General features: G+C 45.4%; 2 non-coding genes across 2 annotated transcripts; one reads left to right on the top strand and one right to left on the bottom strand.

The window, feature by feature from the left end:
- The first annotated feature begins 1123 nt into the window (after nucleotides 1-1123).
- On the top strand, nucleotides 1124-1195 carry trnat-ugu (transfer RNA threonine (anticodon UGU)). Its single transcript has one exon. It is a non-coding gene; the product is annotated as a tRNA-Thr (tRNA).
- Nucleotides 1196-8136: 6941 nt separating this feature from the next.
- trnas-aga (transfer RNA serine (anticodon AGA)) lies at nucleotides 8137-8218 on the bottom strand. The gene has a single exon. It is a non-coding gene; the product is annotated as a tRNA-Ser (tRNA).
- Nucleotides 8219-8370: the final 152 nt, after the last annotated feature.

Here is an 8370-nt window from a genome sequence, read left to right as displayed (position 1 = left end):
ATTTTAAATCCAACGCCTTAAGCACTAACGATCGTTAGTCTTTAGCTTTTTCCATACCGACAGAAGCTTTTAGAGTCCGTTATGTTTCTTGCCAGTTGACTCTCATTTTCTATTTTCCCTTTCATCATCAATTTCTTGGTCCTCCTTTGTTGAATTCTAAAATGCTCCCAATCCTCAGGTTTACTGCTTTTTCTGGCAACTTTATTTGCCTCTTCCTTTGATTTAATACTATCTTTAATTTATCTTGTTCGCCACGGTTGGACCACTTTTCCTGTTGGGTTTTTGTGCCTTGAGGAATATATATTTGTTGCAGTCTATCACTGTCCTCCTCACTGTTCACTACACTTCCAAGTTTTGAGTCACCTGCAATTTTTTTAAATTTTGCCCTGTACACCCAAGTCCAAGTCATTAATATATGTCAAAAAAGCAATGGTCCCAATACCGACCTAAGAGGAACACCACTGTACACCTCCCTCCTTCCGAAAAACTTTCACTTGCAATTGATCTCCAATATTTGATGTGGAAAATACACTGAAAATCTAACTCGGACCATCCCACTTTCCACAATTTAATTTCACTGATATTCCAGCGATTTTAAAACCTGCTCTCTGCCTCACTCTTCACCTCGATTTCAGAACCCGAATAATATGCAAGTAATGAATACGCAGAATCGAGCTGTTTGCAGACCCGGGCTAATTCAGCCGCTCTAAACGGAGAGAAAGAGAGAGAGAGAAATACAGAAAGAAATTTGTTTCCAATATTTGATGTGGAAAATACATTGAAAGACTAACTCGGACCATCCCAGTTTCCTGAATTTAATTTCACTGATATTCCACCGATTTAAAAACTCTCCATTAAGGTCTCTCTCTCTGCATCTCTCTCCCCGTATCTCCATCTGTCTCTATCTCTCTCTCTCTCTATCTTTCTGTCTGTCTCTTTCTATCTCTCTCTCTGTGACTTTTCCACAACGGCCCGTAAAATAAACTGTCATGAAATTATTCGTTCAGGCGGAATAGTAGAAATCCATTGTTCCTCGATTAGTCGATTGTCGCAATCAGTTGCATCAACCTGTTGATCTGACTTCACCCGCTGAAGAGCATTATCATCGGGGTTTTGCTCGCGGGGTGCGGTGGCCAAGTGGAAAGGCGTCGGTCTTGTAAACCGAAAAGCGCGGGTTCGAACCCCGTCCGTATTTGTTTCAAGCTTGAATTTTTAATGAAATGACCTATTTGATGACAGTTGTTTCACTTTCCACGGGCCACTGTTGAAAGAAGACTCACCGTTCACATTTCCATCTCTCTGTTAGTTCAGATCCAGAATAAAGTGATGTGGGGTGCGAGGAAAAGAGTGAAAAAGAGAGACACTCAGAAAGAGAGAGAGACACTGGGACAGAAAGAGACTCTCTCGGTCTGTCTGAGTCTGTGTCAGTCTCTCTCCCTCCATCTGTCCAATACCCGCAGATTTGAGAATCACAGGGTCAAAGAAGGAAACAGATTGGAGAAAATTGAGCCTGTGTCCTGTTTCAAAACCGAATCCCAGGAAAACGGCTCTGGTGGAATCGTTAAATGGTTCAGGTTTTTCAGACGAGTTTGACCTCCTCCCTGAGATGGCGAGACACGGGGACGTGGGGCGATTAAAAGTCTTCGGAAAAATCATTTCTAAATGGATATTCTCCATCGTGGTGAGATATCCCCCCTGAGCCAGGGATTCAATTCCCCGATAGGGAGGAAGCATTTTTAAGACGCTAACTACAAATTTTACTTCTTTGCCTCACTTCTTCTTCAAAAACGACAGAAAAATAGAACAGAAAAAGAATGAAACAGGTGATTGTCACTTTCAGAATATTATTGAGCGGAGACTGTTTGGGGACTGAATTCTTGGGGCCCGTCTGTTGCAGAGCACAAATGTGTTCCGATCTGTTTCCTTCTTTTACCATGTGATTCTCAGATCTGCGGGAATTAGAGAGAGGGAGGGGGAGAGACAAACAGAGAGAGAGAGAGAGACTGAGACAGAGAGAGAGAGAGAGAAAGACTGATCCTGAGAGACACCTTGAAATATTGGGGGGAGAGGGAGAGAGAGAGATTTAACGATTATGCCTGTGTCTGTAATGTGCCTAAATATGTGTGTATGTCTCACTTTTTCTGAGCTTTTCTGAGTGATTCTCTGTTTCTCTGTCTTTCTCTGTCTGAACTCTCCCCCGCGCTCCTCACATCACTTTATTCTGGACCTTGACGAACAGAGAGATGGAAATGTGAAAGATAAGTCTTCTTTCAACAGTGGCCCGTGGAAACCAGGGTTCAATTTCCCCACCGGGAGGTTACATTTTTGTTGCCTTTAAATCTTCACTTTCATTCCTCTTGCAATTTATCTCCAAGTGGAGGTTTACGAGAAAGATCCCACATACAACAATGAAATGGATGGTCAGTCAATCTGCGTTTTGGTGGTGTTAGTTGAGGGAGGAAGGATAATTTCCTTAATAATGGATTCTAGCATTTTCATTTTAGACACACACATGCACAGCCATGTACACACGCAGACACTGATACATAGACAGATACTAACACACACACACACACACACACAGGTACACACACTGACAGACAGACACACGTGTAGATTGAACCGCAGAGATGAAAGGTCATCAGATAAATGATTAAAATAGATTCACTGAAATTTGAATCCTGTTTAACGCCATCTGTGGTGAGTGTCCTTTACTGACCCACAACAGTTCTTCGTTAGTGTACTGGTGAGTATCACCGCTTATCACGCAAGTGACCGGGGGTTCAATTTTCCAACGGGGAGGTTGCACTTTCGCTGCCTTTAGAAGTTTCACGTTCATTTCTCTTGCAATTTATCTCTAATATTTGATGCGGAAAATACACTGAAAGGCTATCACGGACCACGAGGCACCGGACACAACAAAGGCAAACCAAGCCCAGTCGACAATGCAAAGTCCTCATCACAAACATCTTGGGACTTGTAACAAAATTGGGAGAGCTGTCCCAAGAATAGCCTGACATAGCCATACTCACAGAATCATACCTTTCGGCCAACGTCCCAGACTCTTCCATCACCATCCCTGGGTTTGTCCACTCCCACCGGCAGGACAGACCCACCAGAGGTGGCGGTGTAGTGATATGCAGTCAGGAGGGAGCCCTCAGCATTGACTCCGGACCCCATGAAATCTCATGGCATCAGGTCAAGCATGGGCAAGGAAACCTCCTGCTGATTACCACCTACCGCCCTCCTTCAGCTGATGAATAAGTCCTCCTCCATGTTGAGCACCACTTGGAGGAGGCACTGACGGGAGCAGGGGCACTCTGGGTGGGGAACTTCCATGTCCATCACCAAGAGTGGCTCGGTAGCACCACTAAATTTAGCGAATTGTAATGAACTAAATGGTTGAAATAGAGTCACTGAAACTTGGAGCTCATCTAACGCCATCCGTGGTGATTGTCCTTGACCGACTCACGGCAGTTCCTCGTTAGTATCGTCTGTCTAGCGGGAGACCGGGGAGGCCCAACTTTAACTGCCTTTAAAAGACAGAGAGACAATCTGAAAAACGTTGAAGAAGTGAGACACATTACACACACACATATAGAGCGACCTACACACCCAGACACTGATACACAAACAGGTATACACACTGACAGACAGGCGCACCCTTCACTTCGATGTCAGAACCACAATAATTTGCAAGTGGTGAATACGCAGAATCGAGCTGTGAGCAGACCCGGGCTAATTCAGCAGCTCTAAACAGGGAGAGAGAGAGAGAGAGAGAAAGAAAGAGAAACAGAGAGCGAGACACAAGAGAGACGGAGAGTGAGAGAGGCTTTGATAAGGACGGAGAGGAGGTTTACCAGAATGATCCAATATACAACAATGAAATGGATGGCCAGTTAATCTGCTTTTTGGTGGTGTTAGTTGAGGGAGGAAGGATTACCGTCCAGGTTTCCAAATTTGCGCACAGCAAGGTCCCATTAATAGTAATGAGAAAGTACCAGGTACATAATGCAGATGTAAAAAGAGTGTCACTGAACAGTATGAAAGTGTAAATTGAAAAGCTACAAGGAGTGGGCTTCAAACCGCAGAACTGGTCGAGGTGTCAGCAGTCGCTCAGTGGGCAGCACTCTCGGCAGCCAGCACACAATCTGCTGAAAGAAGGCTTGTCTTTCACATTTCCATCTCTTTGTCAGTCAAGATGAAATGATGTGGGGAGCGGGGGAAAGAGAGACAGAGAGAAAGAAAGACAGAGAAACACTCTGATATGCGTTGTAAAAGTGAGACACACACAAGCAGACACCCAGACTGACAGACAGACACACTCGTGCAGATTGAAACGGAGAGATGAAAGGTTTGAAAAGAAAGCTCTGAACCGTAGTCGGCAGGATTCGAACAGACGCGGGGAGAATCCAATGGATTTCGGGACGACGACTTCACCTGTTCTAAATGCTGTTTACATTAAAATTACAAAGACCCATCGCTCTGTAACAGACGAGCATTAAGAATCAGGATGCCTGTGTGTGTAATGTACCTGTATTTGTGTGTCTCACTTTTTCGAAGCTTTTCTGAGTGAGTCTCCGTTCCTCTGCCTTTCTTCGCTCTGTCACTCTCTCCCGCGCTCCCCACATCACTTTATTCTGGACATTGAAGAACAAAGAGATGGAAATGTGAAAGGATAAGTCTTCTTTCAACAGTCGCCCGTGGAAAGTTAAGTAAATTGTCATCAAATAAATGGTTAAAATAGATTCACTGAAACCTGAAGCTTGTCTGACGCCATCTGTGGTGAGTGTCCTTAATTAGCCCACGGCAGTTCCTCGTCAGTATCGTGGTGAATATCCCCGCGTGTTATGCAAGAGGCCGGGGCTTAATTCCCCGACGAAATATATCAAATCCCATTGCCTTTAAAAGCTTCACTTTCATTTCTCTTGCAATTCATCTTCAACATTGGATGCGTGAAAAAACACTGATAAACTAACTCGGACTATCCCACTTTCCACAATATAATTTCACTGACATTCCAGCGATTTTAAACCTTCCTCTCTGCGTCACCTTGATGACAGAACCACAATAATGAGCAAGAAATGAAAGGCAGAATCGCGTTGTTTTATTTTATTCGTTCATGGGATATGGGCGTCGCTAGAGAGACCAGCATTTATTGCCCATCCCTAATTGCCCTTGAGAAGGTGGTGATGAGCCGCCTTCTTGAACCGCTGCAGTCCGTGTGGTGAAGGTTCTCCCACAGTGCTGTTAGGAAGGGAGTTCCAGGATTTTGACCCAGCTCCGATGAAGGAACGGCGATATATTTCCAAGTCGGGATGGTTTGTGACTTGGAGGGGAACGTGCAGGTGGTGTTGATCCCATGCGCCTGCTGCCCTTGTCCTTCTGGGTGGTAGAGGTCGCGGGTTTGGGAGGTGCTGTCGAAGATGCCTTGGCCAGTTGCTGCAGTGCATCCTGTGGATGGTACACACTGCAGCCACTGTGCGCCGGTGGTGGAGGGAGTGAATGTTTATGGTGGTGGATGATCCTGAGGACCTTCTGCAGCAGTGTCCTGGGGCTGAGATGATTGGCCTTTGGCAACCACCAATCATCTTCCTTTGTGCTTTGTATGTCTTCAGCCACAGGAGAGTTTTCACCCTGATTCCCATTGACTTCAATTTTACGAGGGCTCCTTGGTGCTACTCTCTGTCAAATGCTGCCTTGATGTCAAGGGCAGTCACTCTCACCCCACATCTGGAATTCAGCTCTTTTGTCCATGTTTGGACAAAGGCTGTAATGAGGTCTGGAGCCGAGTGGTCCTGGCGTAACCCAAACTGAGCATTGGTGAGCAGGTGCCGCTTGATAGCACTGTCGACGACACCTTCCATCACTTTGTTGATGATTGAGAGTAGACAGATGGGGCGGTAATTGGCCGCATTGGTTGTGTCCTGCTTTTTATGGACAGGACGTACCTGGGCAATTTTCCACATTGTCGGGTAGATGCCAGTGTTGTACCTGTAATGGAACAGTTTGGCTGGAGGCGCCGCTACTTCTGGAGCACAGTTCTTCAGCACTACAGCCGGGATGTTGTCGGGGCCCGTAGCTTTTGTTGTGTCCACTGCACTCAGCTGTGAGACACACACGCACAGACACATTACACACACGCAGCCATATACAAACAGACACTGATGCACAGATAGATAATCACACATACAGTTACACACACTGACAGACAGACACACACGTGTATGTTTAAACGCAGATATGGAAGGTTTGAAAAGAAAGCTGTGAACCGTTGTCGGCAGGATTCGAAGCTGCGGGGAGGCCCCAATAGATTTCTGGTCCATTGCCTTCAGCACAACGACTGAACCTCAACTAAAACCTGCTCACTTAAAATGGCAACGACCCATCGCTCTGCAACACACGGGCACCAAGGTTCACGAGGCCTGTGTGTGTAATGTGTATGTTTGTCTCACTTTTTCTAAGCTTTTCTGAGTGGGACTCCGTTTCTCTGCCTTTCTCGCTCTCTGTCACTCTCTCCCGCGCTCCACACATCACTTTATTCTGGACCTTGACTAACAAAGAGATGGAAATGTGAAAGGTAAGTTTTCTTTCAACAGAGGCCCGTGGAAAGTTTGTGTGCAACGTGCCTGTGTGTCACTTCCACGCTTTTCTGAGTGTCTCACAGTCTTTCTTTCTCCCTGTCATTTTGTCCCCAGCTCCCCACATCATTTTGCTCTGCACCTTGACTAACAAAGTGATGGAATTGTGAAATGTAAGACCTCTTTCAACAGAGACCCATGGAAAGTTAAACAAACTATCATCGAATAAATAGTTTAAAAAGATTCACTGGAACGTAAAGCATGTTTAAGACCACCTGTGGGGAGAGGACATTCAATTAGTGCATCAGTTCTCCGTTAGTGGGAGCACTGATATACAGACAAATACTCACACAAACAGGTACACACACTGACAGACAGACACACACGTGTTGGTTGAAACGCAGACGTGAAAGGCTTGAAAAGAAAGTTCTGAACCATAGTCGGCAAGACTCGAACCTGCCCGGGGAGACCCCAGTGAATTTTTTATCCATCGCTCGAAACAACCCCCGCCACGACTGCTTGAGTTTAGCGAAATGCTGCCCACTTAAAATTGCAACAATCCATCCCTCTGCAACAGACGGGCACAAAGAACGACCATGCCTCTGTGTGTAATGTGTGTGTGTCTCACTTTTTCTAAGCTTTTCAGTGAGAGTGTCCGTTTCTCTGTCTTTCTCACAATAGTCCAACATTCCGTTTGCCTTCCGGATTACCTGCTGCACCTGTGTGTTGACTTTTTGTGTTTCGTGTACGAGGACACCCAGATCCTTCTGTACCGCAGCATTTTGTAGTATTTCTCTGTTCAAATAATATGTTGCTTTTTTATTTTTCCTCCAAAGTGGATGAATTTACATTTTCCCACGTTATATTCCATCTGCCAAATTTTTGTCCATTCGCTTAACCTGTCAATATCCCTGTGCAGATACTTTGTGTCACCCTCACAACTTGTTTTTCCACTTATTTTCGTATCATCAGCAAATTTGGCCACAATACACTCTGTCCCTTCATCCAAGTCATTGAAATATATTGTAAATAGTTGAGGCCCCAGCTCTGATCCCTGTGGCACCCCACTAGTTACAGATTGTCATTTTGAAAATGACGCTTTTATCCCGACTCTTTGTTTTCTGTTAGCCAATCCTCAATCTATGAGCTCTTATCTTGTGCCTGTTATTCTCTGCGAGGTAAAGGCCAGAAGCAGTGGCTGCAGCGTGGCAGGAAGCGGCAGAAGGCACGGGTGGGTGCAAGCGTGGAGAATAACAAGCAGCAGGGATATCACCTTTTATGTGGCATCTCATCGAATGCCTTTTGGAAATCCAAATATACTGCATCCATTGGTTCCCCTTCATCCACCCTGCTCGTTACTTCCTCAAATAACTCTAATAAAATTGTCCGACACGATTTCCCATTCATAAAACCATGTTGACTATTTTAGATTCGATTGTGAGTCCGCGAATGTCCTGCCACTACTTCTTAATAATGAATTCTCGCATTTTCATTTTACACGCACTCGCATTGGTTGAAGAGCAGAGATAAAAGCAATGAAAAGAAAAATCTAAACCGTAGTCGGCAAGATTCGAACCTGCGCGGGGAAACCCCATTGGATTTCTCGTCCATCGCCTTAACCACTCGGCCACGACTACTGGCTTCAAACCTAATGCTGCTCACTTAAAATCGCAATAATCCAGCGCTCTGCTGCACAGAGCCACAGAACTGGTATCGGTATCAACCGTCGCTCAGGGCGTCGGATGTCCATGCCAGTTACTCGTTTGCACAGTGGTGGGTATCCCTGCCT

The sequence above is a fragment of the Heptranchias perlo genome, unplaced genomic scaffold (assembly GCF_035084215.1).
Source record: "Heptranchias perlo isolate sHepPer1 unplaced genomic scaffold, sHepPer1.hap1 HAP1_SCAFFOLD_56, whole genome shotgun sequence".
Lineage (NCBI taxonomy): Eukaryota > Metazoa > Chordata > Chondrichthyes > Hexanchiformes > Hexanchidae > Heptranchias > Heptranchias perlo.
The sequence above is the reverse complement of the archived record's forward strand: the minus strand, read 5'-3'. Positions and strand labels throughout refer to the sequence as shown.